This window comes from Papaver somniferum, chromosome 7 (assembly GCF_003573695.1).
Source record: "Papaver somniferum cultivar HN1 chromosome 7, ASM357369v1, whole genome shotgun sequence".
Lineage (NCBI taxonomy): Eukaryota > Viridiplantae > Streptophyta > Magnoliopsida > Ranunculales > Papaveraceae > Papaver > Papaver somniferum.
In genome coordinates, this window is record NC_039364.1 from 128,526,756 (window position 1) to 128,547,901 (window position 21,146).

The following is a 21,146-nucleotide window of genomic DNA, read 5'->3' on the forward strand; positions in this document are numbered from 1 at the left end:
CTACGGCGACAAGGATGTATAGGTTACCAAAAGAATTAGGAAACGAACCCATAAAGTCAATACCCCACACATCAAAGACCTCAACAATTAGAATAGGGTTCAAGGGCATCATGTTCCTACAGGAAATGGTTCCTAATTTCTGGCATCGTTCACAAGTAAAGCAGTAACTGTGGGAGTCTTTAAACAACAAAGGCCAATAGAATCCACACTGCAATATTTTAGCAGCAGTTTTCTTAGCAATAAAATGACCCCCACAAGCATGATCATGACAAAAGGAAATAATACTGGACTGGTCACTCTCAGGTATACATCTCCTAATAATCTGGTCTGGGCAATACTTAAACAAATAAGGATCATCCCAAAAGAAGTGCTTAACCTCAGCTAAAAATCTAGAACGATCTTGTTTACCCCAATGTTGGGGCATTCGACCAGTAACAAGATAGTTCACTATATTTGCATACCAAGGTAATTGGGTAACAAAGAACAATTATTCATCAGGAAAGCTATCCCTTATAGGAAGGGAATCATCTGGGGAACTAACAACTAGCCTAGACAAGTGATCTGCTACAACATTTTCGGCACCCTTTTTGTCTCTAATGTCTGGATAAAACTCTTGCAACAACAGAATCCACCTAATCAATCTAAGTTTAGTATCCTTCTTAGACAAAAGATATTTTAAAGAAGCATGATCAGTATATATGATGATCTTAGAACCTAAGAGATAGGGTCTAAACTTGTCTAAGGCAAACACAATGGCTAATAGTTCCTTCTCGATAGTGGTATAGTTCAACTGGGCATCATTCAGAGTTTTGCTAGCATAGTAAATCACATGAAGTAACTTATTTTCTCGCTGACCTAGCACAACACCAATAGCATAATCTGAAGCATCACACATGATCTCAAAGGGTAGGTTCCAGTTGGGTGCCTGGACTATGGGGGCGGTAGTGAGTAATGACTTAAGCTTCTCAAAAGCCTCTAAACAAGCATCATCAAAGACAAACTTAACATCTTTTGCAAGAAAATTGCAAAGAGATCTAGACATCAAGCTAAAATCCTTAATGAAACGACGATAAAAACCAGCATGCCCTAAGAATGACCTAATATCTCTTACGGTTTTTGGGACCGGTAAAGTTTTAATAAGGTCAACTTTGGCTCTATCCACCTCTATACCCTTTGAAGATACAATATGCCCTAAAACAATTCCTGAACGAACCATAAAGTGACATTTCTCCCAATTAAGTACTAAATTATTTTCCTTACACCTAGTCAAAACTAACGACAAATGATGCAAGAACTCATCGAAAGACGAACCAAACACTGAAAAATCATCCATAAAGACCTCCAAGAACCGTTCTACCATGTCAGAAAATATGCTCATCATGCAACGCTGAAAAGTCGCAGGGGCATTACATAGCCCGAAAGGCATGCGTCTATACGCAAAGGTACCAAAGGGACAGGTAAAAGTGGTTTTCTCCTGGTCTTCTGGGGCAATAACGATCTGATTATATCCAGAGTAGCCATCTAAAAAGCAATAGTGACTATGTCCATCTAATCTCTCTAGCATCTGGTCGATGAAGGGAAGGGGAAAGTGGTCCTTCCTAGTGACCTTGTTCAATTTCCTATAATCAATACAAACACGCCAACCCGTGGTCACTCGAGTCGGGATTAACTCATTGTTATCATTCTGGACTACAGTAATACCAGATTTCTTGGGAACAACCTGAACGGGGCTGACCCACTTACTATCTGAAATAGGGTAGATAATGCCTGCATCTAATAGCTTAAGAACCTCAGTTTGAACTACTTCTTTCATATTAGGGTTTATTCGACGTTGCATCTCCCTAGAAGGTTTGGTATCTTCCTCTAAATAGATCTGATGCATACAAACAGTAGGACTTATACCCTTAATGTCTGCTATGGTCCACCCTAAAGCTTCCTTGTTGTTTTGAAGGATGGTTACTAGCCTACTTTCCTGATCTCTATCCAAGTCGGAAGAAACAATCACAGGTAAAGTCTCAGACGGGCCTAAAAACACATACTTCAGGGTATCTGGCAATGGTTTTAGGTCCAACTTAGGAGGCTCTTCTAAAGAAGGAACTAGGGTAGACTTAGAAACTGGTAGTGGTTCGAACTTAGGTTTCCATCCATTACTAGTATCTAACAAAGGGGTTGAATCTAACAAAGCATTCACCTCATTAATTACATTATCATCATCAAAATCAACCCCAAAGTGAGCTAGGCATTTTTCTAATGGATCTTATAACAAAGTGTTTGGTAATGACTCCTCGACTAATGTTCCTATCATGTTCACCTCTTCTATATTCGAGTCATCTAGTTCAGAAGGTAGCTTACTAATATTAAAAATGTTCATCTCAATAGTCATATTACCAAAAGACAAATTCATAATACCATTTCGACAGTTAATGATCGCATTGGATGTAGCTAAAAACGGGCGACCTAAAATCACTGGTATTTGGTTCTCTGGGTCAGGGACAGGTTGGGTATCTAGGATAACAAAATCCACTGGATAAATAAACTTGTCAACCTCTATGAGAACATCCCCGATCACACCACGAGGAATTTTAACGGACCTATCAGCTAACTGAAGTGTCATCTGGGTAGGTTTGATCTCACCAAGCCCTAGCTTAAGGTACACATGATATGGAAGTAAATTCACACTGGCTCCTAAGTCAAGCAAAGATTTCTCAACACGGTACTTACCCATTGTACAAGCAATGGTAGGGGACCCTGGGTCTTTATACTTAGGAGTAGTGGTATTCTGAATAATAGAACTCACATGACTAGCTATGAAGGCTTTTTTCTGGACACTGAGCTTACGCTTTCGCGTACACAAGTCCTTAAGGAACTTGGCATAAGAAGGAATCTGCCTAATTGCATCTAATAATGGAAGGTTGATATTAACCTGCTTAAAAACCTCCAATATATCATTAAAGTTGGACTCCCTCTTAGTCGGAACTAGCAGCTGGGGAAACGGGGCTCTGGGAACAAAGCCGGGCTCATCAGGACCCTTATTGGTCTCTTTGGAGACTCTATCAGTCTCCTCATTTTCTGGCTCAGACGGGTGAACTATAGCATGTTCACTATCAGGCATGGCAACCTTGTTATCAGCTTTCTTTCCACTCCTAAGGGTTGTAACAGAGTTCACATGATTGTACGATTTCTCTCCTCTAGGGTTAGGATCAGTATGACTAGGGAACCTTCCTTCTTCTCTCTCATTGATAAACTTAGCTATTTGGCCGACTTGAAGCTCTAATTTAGCAAAAGACTGGGCACTATTATTAAAATTCTGTTTGGTTTCCTCTTGAAAATTATCCTGGCTTTTTACTAACATTTCCTGGCTTTGTGATAGCATCTCCTGGCTCTTCCTTAATATACTAAGGGTTTCCTCTAAGCTAGCTATTCTACTCTCAGATGGGTTCTGGGTCTGACCTGAAGAGTTCTTAGTATAACCAAAACCCGTGGGAGGCTGAGAATTGCTAGACTGGCCTTGATTCTGGCCCTTAGACCAAGAGAAATTAGGATGGTTTCTCCAACCATGGTTGTAGGTCTCTGAGTAGGGGTCAAACTTCTAACGGTTTTCAAACCTAGCATTGTTATAGACAGCATGAGCTTGCTCTTCACTAACCTGACCTTCCCAGAATGAGTTATCGGGCTCTATTCCACAACTAGAGACTTGAGAGGCTCTATTAGGTTCAACAAGGGACCTATTTTTAGACTGACCCATTTCTAAAGCTTCTAACCTTCTGGACAAAGCAGCAAACTTAGCATCTGACGCAAAACTCGTATCTACCATATTGGTGCTACTTATATTGACCAAGAGTCTTTTAGGGGGTTCAACACAAGATTCCCACTGTTGGGATTTTTCAGCGATAACTCCTAAGAAGGTAAAAGCATCATCAACATTTTTACTAGTGAACTCACTAGCGCACATAGACTCAACCATGGCTTTGGTCGAATAGTTTAAACCATCATAAATAATCTGTACGAGTTTCATATTATCAAATCCATGGTGAGGACACTGAGATAGGAGATCATTGAATCGCTCTAAAAACCTATAAAGAGACTCTCCCTCTTGTTGCACACTAGCACTAATTTTCTGCCTAACAGCTGCAGTTTTATGCTTAGGGTAGAACTTCATATAGAAGGCAGCGATAAGTTCCTTCCATGTTTCTATGGATTCAGACGGTAGGTTGTTCAGCCAGGTCTTGGCTTTGTCTCTCAAAGAAAAGGGAAACATCTTAAGTTTCAAGACTTCATCGGTAAGGTCCTTTATCCTAATTGTTCCACAAATTTCCTCAAAGTCCCTAATATGAAAATAAGGGTTCTCGTCATCCTTTCCTAAGAATATAGGGATCATCTGAAGAATACTAGGTTTTATCTCAAAATTAGCCGTAGTGGCTGGCAATTTAATGCACGAAGCTCGGTTGGTCCTAGTTGGGAACATGTAATCTTTCAAAGTTGCCATCGTTGGCACAACTAGAGTACTAGGGGTACTTTCGTCACGAAGAGACAGATTCTCAAAACTGAAGTTTCCAAAAACAGGGCTCTCCAAAGAAGAGTCTTCGAGCTCCCTGCTTAAATCAGAAGAACTACTAGGTTTTTCGCTAATCAATCGACCTAGAGTATCTCTTTTCCAAGCCCTATTAAAAAAATCGGGCATACACTAAAAAGAATTCAAAAAGAAATAAAAATCCTAACAGGAAGGTTTTAGCAATCACACAGCAGGCTGACTCGACTTTACCACAGCAAACCTAAAGATTTCTAGCAAACAACAAGCATGATGGCTCCACTTAGATTGTTTCTAGACCAGCTTCTAATCCTTCGAACGGGAATTCGTTACAATTTAAGCAAACCCCTCTGGAATCAACCCGAGTTAAAGTAAGTTGAATAGAGGCGAGGGAAGCTCAGTGGAGCTTTGATACCCAAAACCTCACCGATCCAATGCGGCGCAGTCACGCATTCAACTCGCAGAAACCGTCAAGAACTTTGAGGTGTGCTTAAAAGAGTAACCAATATTTTTCGAATGATTGTCCTGTTAAGCTCGATACCCTATAGGTCTCTTTCTAATCAGATTTTAAAGCTTGGGTTCGCGTTAGGTTTTGTTCTCTTAAAGCGGGAAAGAAGGGAGCGGTGATGAAATCCGAACCCTTATCTTGTTTAGGCCAGGCCTTGCCCTTTACTAGGAATATAAAAACAGTCTGGTTCGTCCTCAAACAATTATCACCTTAAGGAATACAGTAACTCGCTTGCAGGGGATTCGCGAGTGTTTCGATTAGACTTACCTCCCGTACCAGACGGGCGATGAACCGTTGAAGTCGACTCGGGCCACGACTCCTATGTTGTGTGCGAACCCGAGGGGCCGAGGTGATATTGTAATCACCGTCCTTCCCTGCACACAGTTTATATTTAAGGGTACCCTTCCATAGGGTAAAAAAAAATTAATGTCCAAAGTCCATAAAAAAAATACAAAAGAAAAGAAAGTCTAAAAAAAATTACAAAAATAAAAATGTCTCTCTTTTTTTTCTCTCTTTTTATCAAAAAAATAAATAAAATTCTTCTTCTTTTGCTTTGCCTTTTACTCCAAGTCTTTAAATGTCCACCAAAAACTTTGGCAAAAATTTCTTTCGCTCCAACTTCAAGAATCTGAAAGAAAAAGACAAAAAACCAGAAACGTAAAGAAGAACAAATAAATAAATAAAAAAATCTAAAAAAAATGCTAACTAAACACAGGTCCGCGTCGGCGGCGCCAAAAATTTGATGGATTTTCAAATGATGTTGTAGTTGTGGTAAAAACTGGGTTCTTTTCAGACTTGTGAAGGAAATAATTTCTTAGATTTAAATTTAAACAGGCAAATAAATTTTGTTTGAAAACTTTAGGGAAAAACACCAAGACTTGGATTCCACCATTGACCCATTATTTGATAAATTCTAATAATTAATATTCATGCAATTTTTCTTTTAGAGTGATTCTAATATTATGCCTTTTGTAGATTTTTGAAGTAATAAATGTAAACACCAAGCATGAAACATCAAGAGTCTTAAACTAAGCATGCTCCATCAAAATGATTCACAATTATTCAATAAAAATTCCATGCAAATAATCATGTAATAATATTGCAAATAAATAATAAAGTTAGAATTATACCATAAATAAGGACCAATGGCTTCCTCCGTCGCCTTGGCTAAGGGGTTTAGCTCCTCATATCAAAAACTTGCTCAAAATTGCTTAATAGGTGTTTTTATTGATGAATATGGTGATAAAGAGAAGTTTGCAACGCTGTATAAACGTTACAGCGTCACTGTTACAAAGATGAGTACTGCCGTTTATAAACGATACATATCTAACGCTGTTGATCTACGACACACGTTTCTGGTTTTAAGACTGTTGAAGAACGACTGCCTTAGCAGGTTTGTTCTTCCTCTTCTTCTTCCTCCTCGAACAGCAGCAGCAGCAACACTGTAACTCTCTTTAATCGCTTATCCTCGGCTCTCCTCGACTCTAAACTCTCTCCTAAGGATTTCCAACCATTCTTATGACTCGAACCAACACTTATATAGCTATCAAACCCCCAAAAATCTCGAGTGGATCCGACTTCTTCTTTTTTCTCCCTTCTCTGCGCTGTTGAGAAAATATCTCTCTTGTGATCTCCCTGTACGCGTTTGTTAGCTATAAATTTGCCACCAAACTCTTATCAAGACTTGAACAGGACCAAGTATAGTTTACTTCAGCGCAAAACTCTCCCAGAATCTCTTGAAAATAGCTTTGAAAGTTAAACAGAGAGTACGTGTCCTGGTTGGACTTTGATCCATTCTCCCGGTCATTCCAGCCCAATTGGTTGGGTCCAATCGATCGTAACAGACTTGTTTACTCAATTATAGCCCATTAGTAGCAAATACAGCAATTGAATCTCCAAAAATCACGTCCAAAATTCGATCACCAAATCTGCCAGTGCTGTAACAAGTCTTCCCGCCAAAAATCCATTTTTGAATTTTGAGAAGGAATGCCCCCTATCCTCTGATGGGGTGCGAATAGCAAGTGGTTGAAATAAAATTCTTGGGGTGGAAATAACCAAATCTTGGGTGCCTTTAGTAATTTTTCTTGGATGTTTTCGGACTTTTCAGGGGTACTTCTGGGCTACTTCCGGTATACTGTCAACGGAGCTCCAAATGCCACATTTTTAACCAATTTTTCCGCAAAACCTTATTTTTCCAAAAACACCTACAAATAAATAAAACACCATAATAAGTACAAAAATGGGTACTAACACAATATACAATAGGGCTATATTAGACACATAAATGCGTCTATCAATACCCTTACGTTGCATCTTTGAAAAGTTGTGACCTTGTCATGGTGGCTTCTTGGTTGACCTTCTCCCCTGAGTTGAAGAGGTCCTTGACTGACATCGTAAGGATTCCATGTCGAGCCTCAGTCCCCAAGTGTGGTTTACGTGGTTCTATCTTGTATGGTCGATGGGTTTTCCATGATAAAGATATCGCCATCTTGCGTTCATACTGATGAATATGTTACTTCCTCCACGGGAAACTAAAACATGCACAAGTTCAGATTACCTTTGTCTGTAGTGGTTGTTGCTATGATGAAGCTCCGGCCGGTAGCAGCAACTGTGATCAGAAAGGACATCATTTTCGTGGGAACAAAACAGGTTGTCTAGAGCTTGTATGGCTACGGTCACGATCCTTGACGGGGACGAGTGGTGACTACAGGCACAAATCTTGGCAGGGGCGAGCGGTGGCTACGACCATGAATCTTGGCAGGGGCGAGTGGTGGATACGACCATGAATCTCGGCGAGCACTAACCTTGGACGGTCATGGCCATAAACATTGACGGGCTTTGATAACTCACGTATGTGAGTTTATTTTCCCCTCTTTTTTTTTTGTGAAGCGGCTCTTCCTTGATTTCCTGCGTGTGGAAGCTCGCTTATTGTTGCTTGCCTGATACAACACGGTTGAGGGATGCATATATGTCTTGACGCTGCGCCTTGGGGAAGTACATAATCTCACATAAATGCTCCATCATGGACTGTACAGTTTTGTGGACGGAGTCCCCAGAAATCATGCAGCTCCTAACGGGAAGAGGATCTCTGTGGACTCCCTCAGTGCTTAGTTGAAGTTCTCTTGCATCCACCTTTTCTTTGAAAATGCGGTTTAATTTGTTGCAATCGCTGGTGGGGTGATTGACGAACCTATGGTAACAACAATATTTGGAATTTGCCATTTTTTCTTCGGTTGGACGACGATAGGAGGCAGCTTGATGACGCCATCTTGAATCCACGTTTCTAGGAGTTCAATTACCTCTTCAATCGGAAACGGGAAGGTTAGAGTAGCCTCTCCAGTTTCTTGTTGCTGTGTAGGAGTCTTAGTCGCGGCCTTCAGGCGTGAAGCCGTCTGATGTGCTGGCGCCGCACGTTTGGGTTGTTGTTCCAAGGCTGGAGCTTTCCTCTTTCCTCCTTCACCACTACGCTTACAGAAGGCCCGATATTATATTGTTTGTTGACGAGACATATGTTTCCTCAAGTCTCGCGCGCATCTTCTTTCTTGGCGAGTCTGGTTCTTTCCAGCAATACTGGTGCGGTTCCGTCATAAAGGGAAAATTGAGGACAAGAGTATCCTCTCGGAAGAGGAACTATTTGAACATCAGGAGGATAATGAGGTTGATGCTGGTGCATGCCCGTCGGGTTTTCTTTGCCTCGATTTTGGAGAAGTCGTTCCCGATCCTCACGTGTGATGAAATTGGATTGCTGATTCCTTTGGCGTTCAGGAGCAACACGAGCCTCTTCATCTATAATGGCGCATCATGCTGAAGTGCTTTCCCCGGGCTGTTAAAAGTACTCCTTGGCTCCACATGGTGTTGGCGTGACTCTTGCGGTAGCCGCTCCTTTAGTGCCTTGAGAAAAGTAAGTACCTCTTTCTTAGTTGTAGCCATCTCAGAACTTCTTGTCTTTCCATCAAATCAACATTGGTAATAGGGGGTCGGCTTCCTTTGGCTCCTCCAGCCTCTCGTCCTGACGAAGGAGCGGTAGTAGCTCTGGTAACAATTGGGAGCATTACGCTCGAAGCAACATTGGGAAGGGTGGCAGCGGCTTTGGCTCTGGTGATAGGAGGTGTCACGCCGGAAGGAATGTTTCATGTGCCACTGGTGTTGGTGCTAGAGTATGTAATGCTATGGGATGTGTTGACTGTGCTTGCGGATGGTACATTGGTGTTGGCCATTCCCTTTTTCTCTTGTGCCAATCTGTCTGCATCGTCGTTTGCGGAGGCACAAACATCAGACAAGGATTCAACATCTTTTTTGTCATCTCTGAAATTGGTGGCGTTCTCCGAGCGAATGTTTGTTGGCTCTTGCCACAGCCGGTTTGCCGTACTCTTTAAGAGACAAAACGTCTCATTTTGCAGCTTGACAATATCAGCTTTATTTGCGACAACATCTTCTAATATTTTTGCCATACCTTCCATGGTGATTGGATTTCTGGCATTGGCATCTTGGAAGTGTTTGGGATGGCCGGGGTAACTCATGAAGCGGAAAGTTGGGATTGGTGATTGAAGTGAATTCTGGTTAATGATTAAATTTACACCTAAGATCCACCATCTTGAGTTTGGGAAGATTGGAATGAAAATTTATAAATTGGCTTCGCAACCGAGAGATTAATATCCCACTTCGGTCGCCAGTTGTTTTGGGATAAAAACTGATTCTGCTGGTTTTGGTAAATTTGGGTGTGCCGCCGAGAAACGAATCTAAACCCTAAACAAATGCACTGCACGGGAGTACTTTAAATTCGAGAGATCAAACTGTAAAATTCTGGCCTAAACCAAGAAATGGTCGTTCCAGTCTTGCTTCGGTCACAAAGTGAAGGAGAAAGGTTGATCTTAGGGAGGGAAGCGAAGAAGGTGTTGAGATCAGAATGGTCAATTCTGAAGGTGTGGCTATTTTATGACTTGTATCAGAATATGGAACTGGCTTGCGGAATGTAATCTATCAATTCTTGGTGTTTTTCTGGATACTTGTGTTGATAACACTCCTTTTTTGTCGAAATAGGTCGAAACCTATTTATACAAGTCATGATTGAGCACCCCTGATCTCGTAGGAAGTGGAGACAGTGAAGTAGTGGAGAAGTGGATTCGTGTAAAAGGTGGTGACCATCACGTTTCCATCATGAGGGAAGACTGGTCATCCTTACACCCACTACTCTCTTACTGCTTATTAACCGTCTGCCCTTTCCTGACACTTTCTCGTATTGGGAGTGTTGCACGCTGCACGCTGTAAACCGCCATACGAATACCCCAGTGAGCATCCCCCAGTTTGTGACATGTTTGATGTCTCGAGTATTTTCGTTGAAAATATGCAGCAGGTTGCTGAGTGGGTCTTGTGTCAAGACCTAGTTATCTGACCAATCACACGCAAGCTAGGTGGATGGTAGCCAAGTGTGACGAGCCAAGTCATGAGACTTGATGCAAAGAATAGCATGTGGCGTTATTAGGTTAAATAACTAAGTTATTTATAAAGCCGATACTCATAAAATATCGTATGTATTTGATGCATGTAAAGCATCGCTTTTAACCAAGCAGCTCAAAATAATCGATGCATGTAAAGCAAACGAAGGAATACAGTAACTCGCTAGCAAGGGATTCACGAGTGTTTCGACAAGCTTACCTCCCGTTCCAGACGGGGGATGAACCGCTGAAGTCGACTCGGGCCACGAATCCTATGTCATATGCGAACCCGAGGGGCCGAGGCGATATCGTAATCGCCGTCCTTCTCTGCAAACAATTTAATATTTGAAATACTACCCTTCCTTAGGGTTAAAAAAATAAAAGAAAATCCAATTGTCCAAAGTCCAAAAGAAAGTCCAAAAATAAAGTGAAAAAGAAAAAGAAAATTACAAAAAATAAAAGATTCCATCTAATAAAATTCTCTCTCTCTCTCTTTTTTTTTATTGTTCTTTTCGCTTCGTCTTTTGATTCCAAATCTTTAAGTAATCACCAACAGCTTTGGAAACTTCTTTTTCTTTCGCTCCAAATTCCAAAAATCTGTAATGAAAAGACAAATACCAAAGAAACGTAAAATAGAACAAAGTAAAAAAATAATAATAATAATAAAAACCTAAAAAAAAAATCTAAAAACTCTAGCCTAAAGACAAGTCCGGTCGGCGGCGCCAAAAATTTGTTGTGTTTTCAAGTTGTTGTAGTAAAAAGGTTCGTTGAGACTTGTGAATGAAGATTTTTTTAGACTTAATTTTTATAAATAAAAAAAATATAACAAACTCGAATAAAAAGTGTTGTGAGAATTATGGAGAGACTGGGGCTAGGATTCCGCTATTTACCAATTCCAAAGTGATACTAGTTATAATCATGCAATTTCACACGTTCAAATTGATTCTCAACTATTGCAAAAGTAGATTTTTAGAAACAACAAATGTTAATCCAAAGCATGAGACATCAAAACCCTAGGCTAAGCATGTTCCATCAAAAGAAAATACAATTGTTTAACAAAAACCATAAAATCTATTTTCAATCTAGGCAAATAATCATAAATAAAAATTGCACAAATTAAATAATTAAGAATTACCACTTTTTCATTGGAAAGATAGCATCCTCCGTCGCCCCAAGGATTGGGTTTAGCTCATCATTGTGGAAACGCGCTCAAAAGTTGATTTCATTGCTCAAAGTGTTTACAAATGATGAATTGGAGAAAAACTATTAAAAATCGGGTGTTTGCAACGTTTTTAATTGTTGCAAAACACTGTTACATAAAACGATTAAAGCCAACAGTCGCTGTTAAGCTTCTACGACCCCGCATCGGTGTCGTTATCACCGTTGATAAACGACTGTCTCCGCGAGTCTGTTCTTGGTGTTCTTCATCAGCAGCAGCAGCAGAAACAGAGTTTGATCAACTCGTGATTTCTTGCTTCTGAGCTATCCTCTCGACCTCCAACTCTCGACACCCAACTCTCGACCTACCAGAAACCTATTTATACACCTACAGCCCGTTGAATCTCGCTCAATTACTCCCAATATTCTCTCATATTCGAAAATATTTTCTTTCCTTTTTTTCTTCAATCACGTGTCTGCAGCTGGATTAATTTCCAAATATAAGTTACATACGCTCCAAACTGTTGCTCTGGTCATCATACACGTTCAGAACACGTTCAAATTCTCCAAAACTCATGCAATCCCGTGAAATGTTTCTCTCATGCACGTGCTGCCCTGTTTCGCTCCATGACACGATTAAGCCAATTCTGATCCAAACGAAGACCCATAACAACTTCCTATGGTCATATCAAGTCTACCCACTAAGTTTCAGGGATTGAATCTCACTAAATCACGTCCAAACATCCGATTGAAAATCGACCAGTTCTCTTCACCATTTTCCCGCCAAAACAAAATTTTGAATTTGTTAAAGAAGGTCACCCCTTATCCAATGGTCGCCCCTTATCCGTTGCTGGAGTCCGAATAACACATGACCTCCGGGGTGCCTTTAACAACTTTTTGAGCCGAATTTTCCATCAATATTTATTTCCAAAAAATACCTACAAACACACAAAACACCATTATAAGGACGAAAACAAGTACTAACAATACGAAACATTGAGGACAAATTAGACACATAAATGCGTCTATCAGCCAGCACAATAGCTGGGTCGCTGGTGAGCGTATCCGCACCTTTCCCATTGATTGAGATTGAATCTAGGCCGGTCAATTCGGCTTGAAAAGTTGGGCGGCCAAGATCGTTTTGTGGCAGCAATATGCTGCTGCTAACATAAATTAGGGTTTTATAACTCGCGCGGCCAACCTACTTTGGGTAAACGTTTGGTGTCTTTTCTTGCGAGTTGGAAGGATTTCGATTGGCCAAGGAATTAGTGGGCCCGCCGGTGTGTATGGTGGTGTTTGTTCGACCATGTAAAGAAGTGGCTAGACTTGATAAATCGACTGGCCAAAACATACGGTCGTGATCATTTTAAGACTGACATGGGAAGCCTATATTAAATTCCTTCAGGAATTAGGCGCGTCGACCAACCAACTTCCAACTTTATTTAAAAGTGCGTGTGGCGGGTTTAAAGCGATCTGATTGGTCGATGGGAAACGGGGTCGGAAAGCAGCAACATGGAGCGTGGCCAGCCGACCACAGGTGGACCTGCTGAGGCAAGTCGGTAGGCCAAGTGGTGCGGCCACGCCTCCTCTTGCTGCTGCTCCTATTTGCCGCAACTCCACTTTATTTCTTGTTTTCTGATTTCTGGTAGGACTTTGCTCCTACTAGCTCCATGGAGGATTAATTTCTTAGCTTACCTAGGTTTGGTCTCGACCAATAGGGTTCGAGATATTACGCAGGGCGCAAAAGACCTATTTTTTGCAAATTAATTAGGTCAAAATTTGAATCTTGTGAGCTATCACAAAATTGATCAAATTTGATAAATTTTGTGTGTTGACACAAAATTCTTTTATTCACAGAGAGAAGTTAGGGCGTCTTCTGATTGAGTATTTTTATGCAGACATTAATCTTGATACTTCGGGAAATTCATGCTGCTCAGCTGCGAGTGAACACTAATTGTCATATCATACCAATATTAAGGGTTCAGCCAGGGAATATAGCATAGGAAAAATACTCAATAAGCCATGCATTAATGAATAATGCAGGCGAGAGATTAAATACTCATTAGGCTCTATACTAATGAACAATTCACATAGGATCTTGAGTTTCAATACAATATGAAGAGTGTCATAGGCACTCATTAGATTTTAATATATTCTACGGACTCCTTGCGGAATATGGACATATCAAGGTCTACTATTTCTGACAACGGGTCAGCTAGACAGACTTTTACAGTTTTCGCCCTAAACTCAAAACCACCATCAACATTAAGTCCCATGCTTAGCACGTAACAGTGACATTGTTGCGGGGTAAGCACTAGATGGTGACAGACGAAAACAAAATTAATAAGATTGAGTATGAAGATGTTACCGGAGAGATATCAGTTGGTTTGAACTTCCTTGGCATGTTGCACTGGTGAAGAAGCTATCAATCCGGGGCTGCTAACAAATTACCGCTCATCGAACATCAATGGTAGGAAAAGAAAGCGAGCATGTCCGATCAAGGCCTTTGAGCTCAACCGGGTTCTCCCCATCTTCGTGTACGCCAATCAGCAGCAAGGTAAGTTCATCTCGTCTTCGTATTTTGGTTGTGAGTATAATATCCACGAGCAGTTGATCGAACTTGAACGTTTGGTTCAGTGTGAATGACTTTCTTTGTTAGTGCGGTAGAGCGAGCGTGAACGACAACAAAGCAATCTCTAATAATTATGATCAGCAGCAATGCGAGCAAGGAGGACTCAAGGTAGGTGCTTTTTTCTGGAGATATCCCCGCCACTAATCCATGAGGCATTAATGATTCCAAAGAAATGCCAAATATCGATGATGGCTTCTTCGAAGTGTCCTATTTGAATGTTAGGACTCATCTTAATCATGTGACGATTCTTCTTCCTGGGCCAGAGGGTGTAGAAGTTGTATCATCGATCTTATCTGGACTGATGAGTCGCAACTAAGATGTTCTTTAAACTCCTGAGCATTGACTTGAATGAAATTGCGTTCACTCTGACTCTTTATCTCATAGGCTCATTCTTGCTCTTCTGATTGCGATAAGGATTTGCTTGGCTTCGTTCCATGTGGAATCCTTTTAACCATCCTCTGAATCTTGGGATGTTGTATGGAATGGGATGCGATGAGCAATCCCCATATATACTTTGGATCCGATGGCGTGACCGGATATGTGAAAATATCTCTGCGACGTACTTTTGGAGGGCAAGAAATCTTCATCAAATTTGCGGCGCTCTGGTTGTCTAGCTTCTATGATCTGGAGAGATTTTTGACGGTGAAGGGATTTTATGCAAGTCTTCAATCCCCTAAGTATGATTCACGTGATTCTTAGTATGCAGTTGTGCTTCATGCAACAGTCAATGCGAATTTTCTTGTTTGTTGAAGAATCTCGGAACATTCACAGGAAATGTAATTCTGTTTTATTGTTGATCATCAGGCGAGTCACATGGTAGCAATCCTGCAGCTGAGGGGCGTCTTATCTAGCTTTCTTCAGGGGTGATGCAGCCATAAGTATCTCTGGATCTTCTTTCGGGGTCTTTGATGCACGTGTACGTCTTCATGTTGAGAAATTCCTGAGGGTCGTAAAGCTTTGACAGTGATGATGCTGATATCATAAATAACCTGGTTTAGGGACATGAAGGCATCCCGTGTTGGCAGTCCCCAGGTGTAATTATCCTGAGCTTATTTTCTCCTGAAAGATGTACTTCCATCGCATTTTCTGGTAAGGTGGTTGACGAATTGATGAAAGTTGCAATCTTTTGGATCCGTCATTTGTTAATCAATGGGCGAGAGTCACACTTGATAAACTTGATTGTACCCAGACATCTGGAAGCCCATGCACCCCTTCTATAGAAATTTGGAAATCTAAAAACATTGAATCTGACTTCGTCGGTGATGTGGTTGTTGATGCGTAGCTTCGTGCAGGCCTTGGGCAAGCGGTGCTGAGTTCTGAGTAGGTGGTGTGGAAGACCTGATGCGGTTGGTCTGTGTGGCTTGTTGAGGCGCAACTTTCTTCTTTGATTATTTACTGACAACAAAGTTTATGAATGGCTGAACCAAATACTACTTGTTGGTCACGCGACTTTCAGATAGGTAAGTGATGATACCCTTACGTTGCATCTTTGAAAAGTGGTGACCTTGTCACGGTGGCTTCTTGGTTGACCGTCTCTCCTGAGTTGAAGAGGTCCTTGACTGACAGGGAAAGGATTCCATGTCGAGCCTCAGTCCCCAAGTGTGGTTTACGTGGTTATATCTTGTATGGTCGATGGGTTGGCCATGATAAAGATATCACCATCTTGCGTTCATACTGATGACTTTGTTACTTCCTCCACGGGAAACTAAAATGTGCACAAGTTCGGATTACCTTTGTTTGTAGTGGTTGTTGCTATGATGAAGCTCCGGCTGGTAGCAGTAACGGTTCTTGGCAGCAACTGTGATCATAAAGGACTACGTTTTCGTGGGAACAAAACAGGTTGGCTAGAGCTTGGATGGCTACGGTCATGATCCTTGACGGGGACGAGTGGTGACTACAGACACAAATCTTGGCAGGGGCGAGTGGTGGATACGACCATGGATCTTGGCAGGGGCGAGTGATATCTACGACCATGAATCTTGGCGAGCACGAACCTTGGACGGCCATGGATATAAACATTGACGGGCTTTGATAACTCACGTATGTGAGTTTATTTTCCCCTCTTTTTTTTGTGAAGAGGCTCTTCCCTGATTTCCTGCGTGTGGAAGCTCGCTTATTGTTGCTTGCCTGATACAACACGGTTGAGGTCTGCACATATGTATTGACTCTGCGCCTTGGGGAAGTACATAATCTAACATAAATGCTCCATCATGGATTGTACAGTTTTGTGGACGGAGTTCCCAGAAATCATGCAGCTCCTAACGGGAAGAGGATCTCTGTGGACTCCCTCAGTGCTTAGTTGAAGTTCTCTTGCATCCACCTTTTCTTTCAAAATGCGGTTTAATTTGTTGCAATCGCTGGTGGGGTGATTGACGAACCTATGGTAACAACAATATTTGGAATTTTCCATTTCTTCTTCTGTTGTAGGATGATAGGAGGCAGCTTGATGACGCCATCTTGAATCCACGTTTCTAGGAGTTCAATTACCTCTTCAATCGGAAACGGGAAGGTTAGAGCAGCCTCTCCAGTTTCTTGTTGCTGTGTAGGAGTCTTAGTCGCGGCCTTCAGGGATGAAGCCGTCTGATATGCTGGCACCACACGTTTGGGTTGTTGTTCCATGGCTGGAGCTTTCCTATTACCTCCTTCACCACTACGCTTACAGAGGGCCTGGTATTATATTGTTTGTTGATGAGACATATGTTTCCCCGAGTCTCATGCACATCTTCTTTCTTGGAGAGTCTGGTTCTTTCCAGCAATGCTGGTGGGTTCCGTCATAAAGGGAAAATTGAGGAGAAGAGTATCCTCTCGGAAGAGAAACTCTTTGCACATCAGGAGGATAATGAGGTTGATGCTGGTGCATGCCCTCCGGGTTTTCTTTGCCTCGATTTTGGAGAAGTGGTTCCCGATCCTCACGTGTGATGAAATTGGATTGCTGATTCCTTTGGCGTTCAGGAGCAACGCGAGCCTCTTCATCTATAAAAGCGCGTCCTGTTGAAGTTCTTGCGTCGGGCGTGTTAAAATTACTCCTTGGCTCCACCTGGTGTTGGCGTGACTCTTGCGGTAGCCACTCCGTTAGTGTCTTGAGAAAAGTAAGTACCTCTTTATGAGTTGTAGCCATCTCAGAACTTCTTGTCTTTCCATCAAAACAACATTGGTAATAGGGGTCGGCTTCCTATGGCTCCTCCAACCTCTCGTCCTGATGGAGGAGCGGCGGTAGCTTTGGTAACAATTGGGAGCATTACGCTCGAAGAAACGTTGGGAAGGGTGGAAACGACTTTGGCTCTGGTGATAGGAGGTGTCACGCCGGAAGGAATGTTTCCTGCACCACTGATGTTGGTGCTAGAGTATGTAATGCCATGGGATGTGTTAACTGTGCTTGCGGAAAGTACATTGGTGTTGGCCATTCCCTTTTGCTCTCGTGCCACATACTCTGTCTGCATCGTCGTTGGCGGAGGCACAAACCTCAGACAAGGGTTCAACATCTTTTGTGTCATCTCTGAAATTGGTGGCGTTCTCCGAACGAATGTTTGTTGGCTCTTTCCACAGCCAGTTTTCCATACTCTTTAAGAGACAAAATGTCTCATTTTGCAGCTTGACAATATCATCTTTATTTGCGACAACATCTTCTAATATTTTTGCCATACCTTCCATGGTGATTGGATTTCGAGCATTGGCGGCTATGGAAGTGTTTGTGATGGCCGGGGTGATTCTGGTTAATGATTAAATTTACACCTAAGATCCTCCATGTTGAGTTTGGGAAGATTGGAATGAAAATTTAGAAATTGGCTTCGCAACCGAGAGATTAATCTCTCATTGTGGTCGCCAGTTGTTTTGGGGTAAACACTGATTCTGCTGGTTTTGGTAAATTTGGGTGTGCCGCCGAGAAACGAATCTAAACCCTAAACAAATGCATTGCACGGGAATACTTTAGATTCGAGAGATCAATCTGTACAATTCTGGCCCAAACCAAGAAATGGTTGTTCTAGTCTTGCTTCGGTCACAAAGTGAAGGAGAAGGGTTGATCTTAGGGAGGGAAGCGAATAAGGTGTTGAGATCAGAATGGTTAATTCTGAAGGTGTGGTTATTTTATGACTTGTATCAGAATATGGAACCGGCTTGCGGAATGTAAGCTATCAGTTCTTGGTGTTTTTCTGGATACTTGTGTTGATAACTCTCCTTTTTGTCGAAATAGGTCGAAAACCTATCTATACAAGTCATGATTGAGCACCCCTGATCTCGTAGGAAGTGAATACAATTAAGTAGTGGAGAAGTGGATTCGTGTAAAAAGTGGTGACCATCATGTTTCCATCATGAGGGAAGACTGGTCAGCCTTACACCCGCTACTCTCTTATTGCTTATTAACCGTCCGCCCTTTCCTGAAAATTTCTCGTAATGGGTGCGTTGCACGCCGCACATTGTAAACCGCCAGACCAATACCCCAGTGAGCATCCCCCAATTTGTGACATGTTTGATTTCTCGAGTATTTTCGTGGAAAATATGCAGCAGGTTGCTGAGTGGGTCTTGTATGCAAGACCTAGTTATCTAACCAATCACACGCAACCTAGGTGGCAGGTAGCCAAGTGTGACGAGCCAAGTCATGAGACTTGCCGCAAAGAATAACATGTGGCGCTATTAGGTTAAATAACTAAGTTATTTATGAAGCTTATACTCATAAAATATCGTATGTATTTGATGCATGTAAAGCATCGCTTTTAACCAAGCAACTCAAAATAATCAATGCATGTAAAACATCGTTATATAAAGCCTGTCTTGGTTGGTGTCGGAACCTAACGTCTTAAAAAGAGCATGACCGGCCATTTTCAGGAAGCTGCTGGGAGCTATTTATACATGCCAAAGGTTGTCCGATCGGTCCTTATGGGAGAGTGATGGCTGGCGACTATGGTGACATCTTATAGGTCTACCAAGATTTAATCTAGGCCGGTCAATTCGGCTGGGGAAGTTGGACGGCCGAGATGATTTGCAGCAGTTAATGGATGCTTTAAAATTCATGTAAGCAGCGCGACCATCCTCCTTTTGGACGATCGTTTGGGAGCTATAGGGGCAAGCCATGGCTTGGCCGATTGCAGCTTATGGAAGGGGAGTGGTCGTTGATCATGGCCACATCTTGTTGGCCGCTCAAAATAGGAGTTAGGCCGGCCAATTCGTCTAGCGAAGTTGGGCGGCCGAGATGATTTGCGGCAATTAATGGATGTCGTTGATTCAATTTAGGTTTTTAAAACAGTGTGGCCAACCTATTTTGGTTCAACGTTTTTTGGTGTTGGCGCGTGCTGGGAGCTGTTCGTACGGCCAAAACAATAGCTGGGCCGCTGGTGAGCATATCCGCACCTTGCCCATTGATTGAGATTGAATCTAGGCCGGTCAATTCGGTTGGAAAAGTTGGGCGGCCAAGATCGTTTTGCGGCAGCAATATGCTGCTGCTAACATAAATTAGGGTTTTATAACTCGCGCGACCAACCTAGTTTGGGTAAACGTTCGGTTGATCTTCTTGCGAGTTGGAAGGATTTCGATTGGCCAAGGAATTAGTGGGACCGCCGATGTGTATGGTGATGTTTGTCCAACCATGTCAAGAAGTGGTTAGACTTGATAAATCGACTGCCCAAAACGTACGGTCGTGATCGTTTTAAGACTGACATGGGCAGCCTATATTAAATTCCTTAAGGAATTAGGCACGTCGACCAACCAACTTCCAACTTTATTTACAAGTGTGTGTGGCAGGTTTCAAGCGATCTGATTGGTCGATGGGAAACGGGGTCGACAAGCAGCAAATGGAGCATGGCCAGCCGGCCACAGGTGGCGCCTGCTGAGGCAAGTCGGTCGGCCAAGTGGCGCAGCCACGCCTCCTCTTGCTGCTGCTCCTATTTGCCGCAACTCCACTTTATTTCTTATTTTCTAATTTCTGGTAGGACTTTGCTCCTACTATCTCCATGGGGGATTAATTTCCTAGCTTACATAGGTTTGGTCTCGACCAATAGGGTTCGAGATATTGCGCATGGCGCAAAAGACCTAATTTTTGCAAATTAATTAGGTCAAAATTTGAATCTTGATTGCTATCACAAAATTGATCAAATTTGATAAATTCTGTGTGTTGACACAAAATTCTTTTATTCTCAAAGAGCAGTTAGGGCGTCTTCTGATTGAGTATTTTCATGCAGACCTTAATCTTGATACTTTGGGAAATTCATGCTGCTCAGCTGCGAGGGAACACTAATTGTCATATCATGCCAATATTAAGGGTTCAGCCGGGAAACATAGCATAGGAAAAATACTCAATAAACCATGCATTAATGAATAATGCAAGAGAGAGATTAAATACTCATTAGGCTCTTACTAGTGAACAATTCACCTAGGAGCTTGAGTTTCAATACAACATGAAGAGTGACATAGGAACTCATTAGATTTTAATATATTCCTCGGACTCCTTGCGGAATATGGACATATCAAGGTCTACTATTTCTGACAAAGGGTCAGCTAGACAGACTTTTACAGTTTTCGCCCTAAACTAAAAACCACCATCAACATTTGGTTTGGAGTACATTGTTTTCACAAGTATATATGGATGTATTGATTAGTTTTTATTTTTAGGTTTGTCTCTCTCAACACCATACAAGTCCCTCAAGATTTTTTTAGAATCCAAAAAATTGAACAACATACCACGGTTCCGCAACCTGTATTGGGAATAATTGATCACATGGAAAACTTTGACGCAACGCGATATTTTATTCGCCTACACTAAAACGACTCAAATGATCTTCAATTGTTGTCACAATGTATTTCTTATATTTAATCACTATGTCAAAATTCTTGTGGAAGGAATATCCATCGAATACGCCTCGGTTTCGGTTCCTTCTTTGCAAGAAGATACCT

At 41.9% G+C, this 21,146-nt stretch overlaps 1 pseudogene; it reads right to left on the minus strand.

Moving 5' to 3' along the window:
* Window positions 1–643: 643 nt before the first annotated feature.
* LOC113295209 overlaps window positions 644–21,146 on the minus strand; it is a 122,544-nt pseudogene continuing 102,041 nt past the window's right edge.